The sequence below is a fragment of the Entelurus aequoreus genome, linkage group LG21 (genome assembly GCF_033978785.1).
Source record: "Entelurus aequoreus isolate RoL-2023_Sb linkage group LG21, RoL_Eaeq_v1.1, whole genome shotgun sequence".
Classification (NCBI taxonomy): domain Eukaryota; kingdom Metazoa; phylum Chordata; class Actinopteri; order Syngnathiformes; family Syngnathidae; genus Entelurus; species Entelurus aequoreus.
Genome location: NC_084751.1, coordinates 28,747,757 through 28,759,894, shown reverse-complemented (window position 1 = coordinate 28,759,894; position 12,138 = coordinate 28,747,757). Strand labels below are relative to the sequence as shown.

The 12,138-nt window shown below is 46.2% G+C and overlaps 1 protein-coding gene across 1 annotated transcript in view; it reads right to left on the bottom strand.

Annotated features, from left to right (window-relative positions):
• LOC133638614 (netrin receptor DCC-like) overlaps window positions 1-12,138 on the bottom strand; it is a 321,291-nt gene that overhangs the window by 94,822 nt on the left and 214,331 nt on the right. The gene's annotated exons all lie outside the window — the stretch shown is intronic.

Genomic DNA, 12,138 nt, shown 5'->3' with positions numbered 1-12,138 from the left:
TAGTGAACAGTTGGAAGACAGAGAAAAAGGAAAGGACTGGTCAAACATTGAAGACGGACAGTGTCCAGCCTGCTGTGTTTAGCACCTACGCTGCTTCCTGTCTGCCCGCATCCACTTCAAGAAGAGAGAGCCTGAGGCCACATAAGCACACTAGTCTCTCAATGCCAGTCTGGCTGGTTCCTGGCTGTCAAAAGACGTATCCAAGTGTTTGTTTTAATTTCACTGAGGCTGCAGGCTTCACTTTCCCGCTGGTGCATTTCTAAAGCGCTGATAAACTGAGAACATGTTACCAGTCTGCTGGCTGCTTGGCCATCAACCTCATGCTGAGAATGAGCCCGGGAAAGCGTTTCCCCTGGCAACAATGGTTACAAGCATGTATTTTTAGTAACTTCATCATGTTACAAAAACCATAAAAAAAGGACGACAATAGTTTAGATGTTTGGAAATAAGATATTAACCTTTCACCAACTTTTGTGTTAAAGTCAGGACACTGTTTTTAAACTAATGCTGCAATTAATGACTATTTATATACCTTTTTTGTTACTCTATGTTATTCATCTTTTTTACATAACTTGTTACCTGTTACCTTATTTTTGTTTAAATTTGAGTGTTTTTTCCTGTATTTTTGGTGCTACCTGCTCTGTTGTTGGGTTTTGATTTTTTCTGAGCGATTAATAAAACTTCTATCTATCTATCTATCTATCTATCTATCTATCTATCTATCTATCTATCCATCTATCTATCTATCTATCTATCTATCTATCTATCTATCTATCTATCTATCTAAACGATAAGTCGACCAATTATGAATATAAAGCGTACACCTTTTGAGTGGCTCTTATTTAGCAATGGGCTCTTAAATCTGCTTGAGATATTATTAGGCATGTGCTAACTAACAATAAAGACAATAAGCACTCCCTCCATAATTTGTGGCAGCATTTTTACAAAGTTGTGGGGAAAGTTGGATCGTTTTGAGGCTTTTTTAAAAAATTGAATCAACTCGTGATTTTATGAATTTGTTATCAATGTTTTTAAGTGGTTGTTATAATTTCAACCTAAAAAAACCACAGGATTGCAACAAAAATGTGGAAAAAAATACTGTATTGATGTTTTACATGTTTTATACCACACATACTTAAAAATAGGCACTATGGCAGTAAATGGCACATACTCAAAGCTTATCGTCAATTTACTGTACCGTATTAATTAATTATAGCTAATAATAGTACCGTATTTTTCGGACTATAAGTCGCAGTTTTTTTCATAGATTGGCCGTCGGTGCGACTTATACTCAGGAGCGACTTATGTGTGAAATTATTAACACATTACCGTAAAATATCAAATAAAATTATTTAGCTCATTCTCATAAGAGACTAGACGTATAAGATTTCATCGGATTTAGTGATTAGGAGTGACAGATTGTTTGGTAAACGTATAGCATGTTCTATACGTTTTAGTTATTTGAATGACTCTTACCATAATATGTTACGTTAACATACCAGGCACGTTCTCAGTTGGTTATTTATGCGTCATATTACGTACACTTATTCAGCCTGTTGTTCACTATTCTTTCTTTATTTTAAATTGCCTTTCAAATGTCTATTCTTGGTGTTGGGTTTTATCAAATAAATTTCCCCCAAAAATGCGACTTATACTCCAGTGCGACTTATATATGTTTTTTCCTTCTTTATTATGCATTTTCGGCCGGTGCGACTTATACTCCGGAGCGACTTATACTCCGAAAAATACGGTAATAATGGATTTATAATTACAGAAAGAAACACTTAAAGCTTCCTTAGGTGGTGTCTGCAACGTGTGGTGCTCTGTCCAAATGTTTCAGACATTTCCATATTTATTTTACACTTAAAGTGTTATTCCATCTTAAACATTAATTTATGTTCGAACACATTTACATGTTAAGAACATGTGTGACCTGTTGAGAGCAATCTGTAAAGCCATTTTTTTTATTGGTAAATGAGAGACGATGAGCAATGATCATCATACTTCAACATCTCTGTCATGGAAATGCTGCATCTTTGGTTACAATTGCAAATTAAAATATCATCTTAATTTCCTTAAAGGCCTACTGAAACCCACTACTACCGACCACGCAGTCTGATAGTTTATATATCAATGATGAAATCTTAACATTGCAACACATGCCAATACGGCCGGGTTAACTTATAAAGTGCAATTTTAAATTTCCCGCCACACTTCCGGTTGAAAACGTCTAGATATGATGACGTATGCGCGTGACGTCAACGGTTGATACGGAAGTATTAGGACCCATTGAATCCAATACAAAAAAGCTCTGTTTTCATCCCAAAATTCCACAGTATTCTGGACATCTGTGTTGGTGAATCTTTTGCAATTTGTTTAATGAACAATGGAGACTGCAAAGAAGAAAGCTGTAGGTGCGATCGGTGTATTAGCGACGGACTACAGCAACACAACCAGGAGGACTTTGAGGATAGCAGACGCGCTAGCCGAACGACCTCACCTTGACTTCCTCCGTCTCTGGGCCGCCAACCGCATCGGTGATCGGGTGAAGTCCTTCGTCGTACCGTCGATCGCTGGAACGCAGGTGAGCACGGGTCGTGATGAGCAGATGAGAGCTGGCGTAGGTGCAGAGCTAATGTTTTTAGCATAGCTCTGTCGAGGTTCCGTAGCTAAGTTAGCTTCAATGGCGTCGTTAGCAACAGCATTGCTAAGCTTCGCCAAGCTGGAAAGCATTAACTGGGTATTTACATGTCCAGAGTTTGGTAGTATTGTTGATTTTCTGTCTATCCTTCCAGTCAGGGACTTATTTGTTTTGTTTCTATATGCAGTAAAGCCCGATGCTATCACGTTAGCTCAGTAGCTAAAGAGCTTCATCAATGTATTGTCGTGGTGATAAAAGTCACTGTGAATGTCCATTTCGCGTTCTCGACTCTCATTTTCAAGAGGATATAGTATCCGAGGTGGTTTAAAATACAAATCCGTGATCCACAATAGAAAAAGGAGAGAGTGTGGAATCCAATGAACCCTTGTACCTAAGTTACGGTCAGAGCGAAAAAAGATACGTTCTGCACTGCACGCTAGTCCTTCACTTTCACGTTCCTCATCCAGGAATCTTTCATCCTCGCTCAAATTAATGGGGTAATCGTCGCTTTCTCGGTCCGAATCTCTCTCGCTGCTGGTGTAAACAATAGGAAAATGTGAGCAGTCCTTCCTCCGGTGTCGTCACGCTACTTCCGGTAGGGGCAAGGCTTTTTTTAATCAGAGACCAAAAGTTGCGAACTTTATCGTCGTTGTTCTATACTAAATCCTTTCAGCAAAAATATGGCAATATCGCGAAATTATCAAGTATGACCCATAGAATGGATCTGCTATCCCCGTTTAAATAAAAAAAATTCATTTCAGTAGGCCTTTAAACTGAATAAATACATGTTAAATACATAAACTACAGAGGAAAATGTTTATATATTACATTACCCAGAAGGCTTAGCACTTTAGACAGTAACAGTAAGTAGGCCTGAGCTAAGAGTTGATATAGTGTTACACGTTGTTCATGCTTCCTCTACACAAGAAACCAACCTAAGTTTTGATTAAACTGGTAACGTGGGCATTTGAGCGCTGCTCAGAGACAAATTTGATTGCCGAAAATTACACTGTTTAGCCAATATGTGCGGGGAAGTTGTGGGCCATGAACAAGGTGGCAAGTCTGCACATAATTTGCGTGGATTGGTTGAATTTGTTTAAATTGACGGGATAGTGACATCGCAAAATCTTGGAGGGACTGAAAAATAATGACTACTTCATTCAGAAATATTAATAATTGTGCTTTACATTTGGCTGATTCAAAAACAATGCTCTTTTGCATATTTAAATGCAAACTGTAAAATGCCATCAATTGGACTACTGTTTTTTTTGGACTTCAAAAATAATATAAACAATAGGAATATAATACTAATCTCAATCATACCATTACAATAATGTCAATTATGTTGATTCGAGTAAACTGCATATGGACAACATTTAGCAGGCACACTTTGGTAAAGTTATTTTTTTACACAATTAGCTAGCCAGCGAGGTAACAAGCGAACTATGTCTACAAGTCGGAGACCACATCCTACAGATGTCCAACATGCCCCTGTTTGAAATGCTCCGGCATCACAGACATACAGCCATAAAAATTAAGATCCGCTTTGCAAATTGTCGAGCAATTTTTTTGTGTGTTTTTGACATGTTGCCATAATTTTCATGTTTTCCTTCTTGCCATTTTTCTCTTCCTGTTGCTTGCCGGTCACTGGTCATGCTCACTTGGGCATGTTCGTTTCCGCCCGGTAGTACACAAGCGATGACGTCCACTACAGTTACCGACGACTTTCTGACTGTTGGACATTGCGGACTTTTTATGAACAATTCTGAGCTCTTTATTTTTTAAACTATATGTCCATGAATGTTTTAGTTCATCCAGGTAATTGTCATCTCAGGGCATTCAATCGATCGGAACTGGAAAGTTTGGTTTGTTTTGGAAGACGTTTCGCCGCTCATCCAAGTAGGCTTCATCAGTTCGTGCTCATAGACTTAGATTGGTTCGATCTAGTCTGATAAGATGCGAAACGTCTTCCAAGACAAACCAAACAGTCCAGTTGCGATCGATTGAATGCCCTGAGATTAAACCATCTCGTTTTGTATATTATTGCTTTGTATTTCATTTACTTACTTTTCAGCAGAAAAAAACTCTGACCTATTATTGTCTGTTTATTTACATGTTATCAGTGTCGATATATACTTAACAACTCCTCCTTACGTCACCAGCGTGATTTGTATAAACTGCCCTGAACTGGGAAATGCAGTGAAAACACAAATCCACACACTTCTACAGGAATCTCCAGTTCCAGGAACTGGAGGTTCCATGACAGGAACCTAAAGTTCCCTTAACTTTTGCTGGAAAAGGGCCTTTAGATGATGTTTTACAGACCATCTTCAAGTCGCTTTCTGACCAACGTGTCAGAGTGCGCCGGTTTGTGGGCTGTCTTATATACGAGTCTCCACGTCAACATCGTCTTCTACCCATCATATTTGTTGTGCCGTTAGCGCTTCCATAGCTAGCCTACTGTCATATATAAAATAAAACTGTGCGCTACTTTTTATTAGGGGTGGCAACAGCTGAGGATGAATGCCCAACAACAAGAGGACAGAAAAAAGAAGAAGGGTAAATCCCACCTAACTTTATCCGTGTCCACACACAACAATGCCACCGTTTAACACTAGAAGTCCCAGCATTTTTCTGTCTACCTAGAAGACCCAGAGAGGGGTCATTTGGCCCGACGCTTTTCCCGAATACACTAATCACTCATTTTGTTATGGTAATGAGGCTGTTAGGGGCAGTTTGTCTAGGTAGACAGAAAAATTATACATGTGGGAAATGCCGAAAGGAGCAATGGCAGTGCCAGGATTGTGAGTGACTGCTCAAATGTATGTCAGTCACGTTTACATGGACATGGTTTTTCATTCTTTGTAAATATGCTTTTTTCTTTGTAAATTTTTTTTTTAAAACTATTTTTGGCACACAAAAATAACAATTGCTTCTGCAACAACCCTCCACACCAAAACTGGGAAAACAGTTGCTTTTTCATTCTTTGTAAATATGTTTTGTTTTGTATTTTTTTTAACAATAAATGTCAGAGTGTTGATCCCTTCATTCTGTTGATCCTTGCAAAAACACACACAACCTACCTCAGAACTAAAGCTTGAGCTGTAAGGTCCCCTCCCCCACACAGGCTCAAGTGGCCCCCTGCCGTGTGCCACTAACAGCCACATTTTCATAACAAAAGGAGTGTCCACAGGGGGGACTAGGGGTCAAATGACCCTCTTGTGTGTTTTCTAGGTAAAAATGTCAATTGACCCTTCTCTGGGACTTCGCGTGTTAAGACACCCTACCCTACCCCCTCCGTCCGCCGGCGCAACCCGACTTAGTACGCATGTGCGGAAAAAATGCGTGCGTCATAGTCACCTCTCTGACCTGGAAGTGTATTCTTACTGTGTTTCAATGTAGACTATTGCCACATTTCTTTTAACAGTAAACCTTGTTTGCCTCACCAGCAGCAGCTGTTAGACTATTGTAGTTACCGGTAATCACACCTGAGCCATCATACATGAATCATATCTTTAATGGACGTGGGAAAAGAAAAAAATTGATAAAGAACATTTTACAACAACCAACAACAGGACACTGTGCTTGTAGGCTGAAATTGGCAGTCGTACTTGACGAGCGCAACCACTTAATGGCTTCACAATAGTTATGGAGTACAAAACTAAACGTTGAGTAATCGCTCGACATACATCGTGGACAATAACTGACAGTCTGCTTTGCCAGTCCAAATGAATTCGCTATTTTTCGTAGTCTTCCCTTGTCCACGGGAGCCTGCATTTTCGTTGTCTCTCCTTCGACAAATGGACAAAGTTTTTCTCTAAGTAGAATCACAGCTGACCTGGTCATTCGAAAGTTTGTTTGCCGTTCCTCTGACACAACACACTCGGTGACAAACATATCCCACCAGGCTGCCGTTCTTCCAGGGCTTATCCAAAACCGTCGCTCAACATTAATATGTTGCCGTCTGAGATGTGTTGTATCCAAAAAAGGCTGCAATCGCCCATTTCCTCCTCTTAAGGTATTGATGTGTGAGTTCCAAAAGCGTCTGTACATGTACAAGAAGGAGAAACACGGGCATGTCTGGATGACTCGCCTCCATCTTTCTAGTGGTTGCTGCCTGTTGTGTTCATTCAAGTTAATCTTAAATACTGTTCTTATACTTGAATGCCTATTGGTAATGTGTTCTACTGTCTTACTCAGGCTATTTACGTTGTGCCTTTTGATACCTTGAAGCCACCGTAGTTGGGCTGGGCCTTTTGAGGAAGTTACTGAAATAAAGGAGAGTGCTGTTGTGAAGTTGAGCGAGGCTGTTGTGTCTGTTATTTGAACATAACATTTGGCGAACGAGGATGGCTGACACACCTATATTCTCCCTGCCACCTCCGGACCCGTTTCTACCCCTCCCGGGCGATCCTGTCATTCCCTGGAATCAGTGGAAATCGTCTTTTGAGACGTATCTTTTGGCCACAGGTTTGGACAATGCCACTAGCGCGAGGAAGCGCGCCATTCTCCTACACCTGCTTGGAGCGGAGGGGAACAGAATTTTCAATTCTCTCAGCGGTACGCTGGACACTTATGATGCAGTCATAACAGCTTTGAGCGGACATTTTGTAAAATCACAGAATATCCTACTCCGCCGGTTGGAGTTCAGACGAAGATGTCAGCGCCCGGGTGAGTCTGCCAGGCAGTATGTAGCAGATTTAAGAGCCCTATCACAGAACTGTAATTTCGGCAACCTCACTGATGAACTCATTCGAGACCAGCTCATTGAGAAAACGTCTAATCCCAGAGTGCAGGAGGAGTTGTTACTCAAGGATGCAACTTTGACACTTGATGACGCACTAATAATCGCAATACAAGTGGAATCGGCTACTGAATGTGCGGCCAAAATTGCGGAAAATAAGCCTCATAGGCCTACCCCTGTTATTGAACAGTCAGTGCAACAGCTATCAACCTCAGACCCTGATGCTGCTATACAGGTAGCGCGTCCCCAGCCAACACGTCAACAGAGACGGTGTGGGAATTGTGGCTCCAACCGCCATGCAACAAGGGCCCAGGACTGCCCTGCTAGGGGCCAAACTTGTCGCCGTTGTCAGAAGCCTAACCACTTTGCCAGGTGGTGCCGGTCCGCTCCGGCCGATTACCCTGATGCACAGTCACATGACCCGGCGGTGCCTGTGCGCACTGTAGGCCCCCACTCAGCGACTTTCTCGAGGTGCCCTGTTTACCTGGATGACTGCTGTGTCCCTCTCCTCCTCGACACTGGGGCCAAAGTGTCACTACTGAATGTCGACACCTGCAACCTGCTCTTCCCGAACAGACAGCTACAGCCCCCGTCCACTGCCCTCTGTGGCTACGGCCGCAGCAAAATCGATGTCGTCGGCCTTCTCTACCTCCCGGTTCGCTACACCTCTACAGCTGTGGACCGTTTCCCGTTCCACATCACGCGCCGCGGCGAGAACATCATGGGCCTCGACCTCTTCACTAGCCTGGGTTTTACCCTGCAGGACAACAGCGGTATGCGGATTCTACACGTAGCGTCTCCGAGGCAACACGACCAGCCGGAGCTGTTTAACGGCCTGGGCTGCCTCAGCTCATTTACACACAAGCCACTCCTGGACCACAGCGTGCCTCCCGTGGTCCAGCCCCTTCGCCGTGTTCCCCTGGCTTTGCGGGACGGCGTTACGCAGGAGCTTCAACGCCTCCAGGCTGGTGGAATCATAGAGCCCATCGACGCTTCCCCATGGGTGTCCAACATTGTCATCGCCAAGAAGAAGTCGGGCGGACTGAGAGTCTGCGTCGACCTCCGCCAAGTGAACAAGGCAGTGGTGCCTGACAAATATCCTCTTCCTACGACGGAGGAACTCACTACACACTTCCACGGCTCCCGAGTTTTCAGTAAATTGGACTTGCGCCAGGGCTATTTACAAGTCCCTTTACATAAGGAGAGTAGGGACTTGACAGCGTTTATCACCCACACTGGCCTGTACCGCTACACGAGGATGCCTTTTGGGCTCAATTCAGCGCCGAGTTGTTTCCAGAAAATCATGTCCACAATCCTCGCTAGCTGCACTGGGACTGTGGCGTATCTGGATGATATTGTGGTGCATGGGCCAGATGCTGCCACACACGATGCCCGCCTGGAACAGGTTTTCACCGCACTCAAGCGCCACCATGCCACGCTGAACACAGAGAAGTGTGTTTTCGCTGCACCCGCCATAGACTTTGTTGGGTTCCGTGTCTCCGCCGACGGCATCTCGCCTCTCCAGTCGAACGTGGATGCCATCATCGACGTCCCCACTCCTGCGACGGCCTCCCAGGTGGCATCATTTTTGGGGATGACAGCCTACTACATGCGGTTCCTGCCTCAGTACTCCTCCATTACGGCCCCGCTCAGGATGCTGCTCAGGCAGGAGACACCATGGTCTTGGACTCCCAAGTGCCAGGTTGGTTTCGACGAGTTGAAGCGGCTCCTCACCACGTCTCCGATCCTGGCGCACTTCCAACTGGACAGCCCCACATTCGTGACCTGTGATGCTTCCGCAGTGGCTCTAGGTGCCGTTCTGTCACAGATCCATGATGGCGTAGAGAGACCGGTAGCGTTTGCCTCTCGGGCGCTCAGCCCCACTGAGCAGAAATATTCAGTGGGCGAACGGGAGGCACTCGCCTGTATATGGGCATGTGAGCGTTGGCATCTCTACTTATACGGAAGGTCCTTTACTTTACGGACGGACCACCAGGCCCTGACGACCCTGATGTCTACCTCTGGTGTGGGGCACAGGCCCCTCCGTCTTCACAGATGGTCAGACCGTCTGCAGCAGTATGACTTTCAGCTACAATTCACCCCTGGCAGGAATAACGTGGTGGCAGACTACCTGTCCCGTCCTGCCACCACCCAGGGCCCCGCTGTCTCCCCGGAGGACGAAGAAGACGTGGTCCACCTGGTCCACTCACCATTGAAGGACACTGTCTCCCTTCGTGATTTGGAGATGGCCTCAGCAGCCGAGCCTGTCTTCACCATGCTGCGTGACTACATCAGACACGGTTGGCCTTCCCGTGTCCCACCTGAGCTAGAGCCGTATTCCCGTGTGAAGAACGAACTGTCATGCTGGGGTGAGGCCTGCATCGCCCGGGGACACTGCGCTGTTATCCCAGTAGCCCTCAGAGGGTGTGTCTTACAGATGGCACACCAGGGTCACCTTGGCATAGTCAAAGCCAAGCAAAGGTGCCGTGACACAGTGTGGTGGCCCGCCATCGATCGAGACCTGGAGGGACTCATCCGCTCCTGTGCAGCGTGCCTCACCAGTGGGAAGACTGGGCCACCCGCTTCGCCTCCACTCCAGCCCCTGGACTGGCCAACTAAACCGTGGGACCATCTCCAACTTGATATCTGTGGTGAGCTGCATAATGTGCCACACCACCAGAGGTTTCTTGTGGTGGTCTACGACCTGCATTCCAAGTGGCCTGAGGTGGCTCCCATGGGAACGGTCACCTCTGCTGCCGTCGTCGCCTTCCTGGACCGCCTGTTTTCCCGTTGGGGTTTACCCCGAGCCATCACCACGGACAACGGTCCTCAGTTCCTGTCCTCGGAGTTCACCGCCTACCTTGCCAGCAAGGGTGTTACTCACATCAGAACCTCCGTCTACCACCCCCAGGCAAACGGGGGGGTGGAAAGGTACAACCAATCACTGAAGAATGGACTGCGTGCTCACATGTCCGAGGGATACTCGCTGGAGGCTGCACTGAATCAGACCCTCCTCCACTACAGGGCGACTGTCCACTCTACAACAGGGGTCTCTCCTGCCAGCCTCATGGTGGGTCGAGAGTTTGTGCTTCCCCTGTCGAGACTCCGCCCACCGATGGCCGCGAGCCCGCGACCATGCTCAGCAGCAGTCAAGTCTCGCGTCAAGGGACAACAAACTTCCATGAAGCAAAGGTTCGATCAGAAGCACAGGGCTAAATGGCCAGCTGTCAGAGTGTCGGACTGGGTCAGAGCGCGCCGGCCCCACCGCGCCAACAAACTGTCAACATTCTGGTCTGCTCCATACCAGGTCAGCCGCCAGCTGGGCCCAGCTTCATTTCAGTTAACCGATGGATCCCGTTGGCACGCTAGCTGCCTGCGCAAGGTACCTGCCCCTCCTCACCAGCCTCACGTCACAGGGGTGGCACCGAACATTCCCGCATTGGGGCCACGCCCTCCGGTGCCCGATCCAGTGGCAGCACCCCTCGCCCAGGCTGTGCCGGTCGCGCAGTGCCCTGCTCCAGCACCGGCCCCACTGCCGGTCCCCCTTGCTCCTGAGCCTCGGCCTGTTAGGGCCCGGGCACGCCCTGAGCGTTTTCAGGACTTTGTGGCCACCTTCCATACTTGAAGTTTTAAGAGAGGAGGGGAAATGTTGTGTTCATTCAAGTTAATCTTAAATACTGTTCTTATACTTGAATGCCTATTGGTAATGTGTTCTACTGTCTTACTCAGGCTATTTACGTTGTGCCTTTTGATACCTTGAAGCCACCGTAGTTGGGCTGGGCCTTTTGAGGAAGTTACTGAAATAAAGGAGAGTGCTGTTGTGAAGTTGAGCGAGGCTGTTGTGTCTGTTATTTGAACATAACACTGCCGAGTTACCGAACCGGTTGGTATGAAGCTGGCTGTGGCGCGTTCTTTCTGATGCCACTTGCTGTGTGGGGTGCGGTCTTTCTGGCGTCACTTCCTCTCTGAACTCAGTTTGTAAACGATCAATGAGTCCATACAAAGCTAAGAGTCTGAGATTCAAGAAATACACGGCGCACTTACCCGTGTAAAAAAATTTCCAAGGAAGGTTACCTTAAATGATGGTTTAGTGTCGCTGACACGATGCTTATGCTAAATAATTATTTGTTTAAGGGGTTATCCGGCTTAGTGTAGACATAGCCTCATTGACTACGGCGCAGACTCTAACAGGTAAGGAAAGTTGGTTTTGCATAATACCAGAGGTGGGTAGAGTAGCCAGAAATTGTACTCAAGTAAGAGTACTGTTACTTTAGAGATTTATTACTCAAGTAAAAGTAAGGAGTAGTCACTGTGATGTTATGTTCCAGGTAATATAAGAACTACACTACCCAGCATGCAACGGGAGTTATGAGCATGCGCGGTAGCCAGAGATGTGGTGGTGTATGTGGCGATGCCGGGAGCTAGAATGTTGTGATGAGCACGCTTTATGAGTAAACGTTTAGAACTCAGCCAACACGCCTCGTCTGGATTATTTACAAAAAGACAGACAACACATGGTGTCAGAAGTGGCCGTGAGCAGCGTCGGACGGAATGTTTGCCACGAGGGAGCCACGAAAGACGAGCGGAAGGAAGATGTCTCCGGTCGCGTGAGTGAAAACGTGCGAAGGACGCCACATTCCAGAGGAGTTTGCTGCGTGTGTGAAGACTTTGAGTGGCGGTAAAGTGACACAGAGGACAAGGGACAGATTGAACGAATAGAAGAGGATCTTGTGCCCGAGTTGGAGGAAAGCCA